Source organism: Arachis ipaensis, chromosome B06 (genome assembly GCF_000816755.2).
Source record: "Arachis ipaensis cultivar K30076 chromosome B06, Araip1.1, whole genome shotgun sequence".
NCBI lineage: Eukaryota > Viridiplantae > Streptophyta > Magnoliopsida > Fabales > Fabaceae > Arachis > Arachis ipaensis.
Genome location: NC_029790.2, coordinates 30,165,555 through 30,168,779, shown reverse-complemented (window position 1 = coordinate 30,168,779; position 3,225 = coordinate 30,165,555).

Sequence of the window (3,225 nt, the reverse complement as noted above, 5' to 3'; positions counted from 1 at the left end):
TCTTGTTTGACTTTCTCCCTATTTGTTGGAGTTGACTAAATAAGATGAATTAATCATTGCATGACTAGAATAGAAAGCCTATGATCTCAACACTTGCCATGAATGTCTCTCTTTATTAATTGATTTTCTTTATTAATTGCTTTCTTTAGTTACTTGCTTAATTTACTCTTCTTGTCATTTAATTTTTCTTGTCATTTATTTTCTTGCAAAAATATAAAACCAACCCCTTAACCCCTTTATAGCCAATAATTGAGCACTTCATTGCAATTCCTCGTGAGACGACCCGGAGTCTAAATACTCCGGTTAATTTTCTTATTGGGGATTATTAATTGTGACAAACCAAAATTTTTGTATGAAAGGATTATTGATTGGTTTGGAAACTATACTTTACAACGAGACTCCATTAGCTAAATTCTAAACCGTCAAGAGTCCGTTCATCAATCATCAGTGATGATGGATTGAGGAATACTAAAACGGCATAGTATGTTTTTCCATACGAAAGAAATCATTTTTTCAGAAGTGATTTTTGCCAATGGTGTAGCCTCTATCCATTTTGTGAAGTAATCTATGGCGACAATTAAAAATTTAACCTGGCCTGGAGCGGTGGAAATGGTTCGAGGATATCTAGCCCCCATTTGTTGAATGGCTAGCATATCTCGGATGTGCGTAATTGCTCGGCTGGGTGATGGATGATTAGTGCATGACGTTGACAGTGGTCGCAATGTTTGACTTTATTCATGCAGTCTTGTTGTAACGTCGACCAATAGTAACCAGCTCAGAGGATTTTGGCAGCTAGACTTCGGCCGCCGATGTGTGTGCCACAGATTCCTTCATGAACTTCATCTATTGCCAGTTTGGCCTCTGCTGTATTTAGGCATCTTAGCAGGGGTCTTGTGAATCCTCTTTTGTATAAGTCGGCTCCGAGCATTGTGTAGAAGCTCGCTCTTCATTTAAACTTTCGTTGATTTTGGATGTTGCTGGGGATGTTACCTGTTTGCAAGTAAGTGATGAAGGGTGATCTCCAGTCATCCTCCTGCGAAATACTCGAGATTGATGTTAGTATAACACTAGGTTCTTCGAGTGTTAGTTGGGATAAGATGGGTGGTGTAGTTTGACTTCTTGTTGTTGCTAATTTTGAGAGAATATCTGCTCTGTCATTTTGTTCCCGAGGTATATGGGATATGTTGAATTTTTTAAAATTTTTGACGAGGTTATTGACTATGATATTGTATTTTTCTAACAACGGGTCTTTTACTTGGAAAATACCTGTTACCTGTTGCACCACAAGGAGGGAGTCGCATTTGACTTTTAGACGTGCTATTCCCATTGTGTGAGCCAGTCGAAGTCCTGCTATTAGGGCTTTGTACTCTGCTTGTTTGTTGCTTGCATGAAAAGTAAACTGCAGGGATTGCTCGAATTGTGTTCCGTGTTTGTCTTCGAGGAGTATTCCTGCTCCGGAACCTTTACTGTTTGAGGCACCATCAATATATAGTGTCCATATGTTATCTTCGGGATCTTGCTCTTCTGTAGTGAGTTCTGCAATGAAATCGGCTAGTGCTTGGGATTTGATGGCTCTTCTGGATTGGTATTGGATATCGTATTCTGACAGCTCGATCGACCATTTGATTAATCTTCCTGCTAGCTCGGGCTTCGTCAGTATTTGTCTTAAGGATTGTTCTGTTCGGACTACGATGGTGTGGCTTTGGAAGTAGTGTCGTAGGCGTCTGGCCGTTGTGACCAGAGCTAGGGCCAGTTTCTCTATCTTTGGGTAACAGACCTCGGCATTATGAAGGGATTTACTGACGAAGTATGTAACAACCCAATTTTCAGTACGCCTAGGACATACCAGAAACTGAGTGCTACCAATTTGTCCTCCTAATTATTATCTATTATTTATTATAGGAGCCTGGTTCGTTGTTAAAAACGTAGTTAATTTGCGGGGTATTTTTTTTTTTGAAAACATTTGGATTAATAGACGGAATCATTCATAATGAATTCACAACTGATAACAGATAAAACAGTTATAAGCAACCACACATAAATACATCACAAGTAGCTAGCAACATTCAGTTATCCAGCCTTTATTAGAGTATAGACCTTTAGTTAGAACACCTCTAGATATAGCTAAATAATATCTATGTACATATATATACATACAACATCCTAGGCCCTGACTTGTTCAAGAAGTCCCTAAGCTGGCGCCCAGGCTAGCCTAGACTCTATACTCACCTAGTCCCTCTAAACTACTAAAGCGAGGGAAAGTACGTTCTAGGTCTTCAAAACTCAAGTCAGGTGGAACGTCACCAAAAGGTAGAACATCATCTGCTACTCCTCTGCACGATCATATGTCATCAAAGAGCGTCTCTCAAGTACTTCATCGAGTGGCCACATAACAGCAACATCGTACGGAGGACTTAGGCTAAAGTTTGTAGAAAAGCGGGGTGCAGACGTTGGCTGGCCTCATAGTATATACATATAAACAGGTAACGGAGTTCACTCTAGACTCAGAAGACTATTTAGAGTGGAATCCTTTTTGTGAACGATCATCAGCGAACTACGGAAGGGTACTCATGCTTCCATCTGAAGGGGGAAGGGAGAGAGAAGGGGTAAGAACTGGGGAGTTCTTAGTAGGGTCGGGGTTATTAGTTAAGTTCATTAATTCTATGTTGTCTAGCAGATAAATAGCAGAATACCGAGAAGCAGTAGACAGAAGAAACAGATAAATAGAGAAAATAGAAAGCAAAACACAAACAAAAGAATACAAGAAAACAAAACACAAACACAGAGAATAGAATGAAAACAAAGAAAGCATACATTCAAACAACAATCATAACAGAGGAAATGCGCAACCAAGTATGATGCATGTCTGTCCTATGCAGGTCATGAGCTCACGTGTCAGTTTACACCCTGCAGCCCGACATTACCCAGGAACTAGTCCTAGATATGGCTTATTCTCTGTAGGTGAACTTCGGCCTACAGAAACAGCACTCCTGTAAGTGAACTTCGGCTTACAGAAATAGTTCAATCACAACATAACAACTTTCTATAGGTGAACTTCGGCCTATAGAAATGGCACCTCTGTAAGTGAACTTCGGCTTACAGAAATAGTCTAATTACAGCACAACAACTTTCTGTAGGTGAACTTCGGCCTACAGAAATGACACCTCTGTAAGTGAACTTCGGCTTACAGAAATGGCGCCCCTGTAAGTGAACTTCGGCTTACAG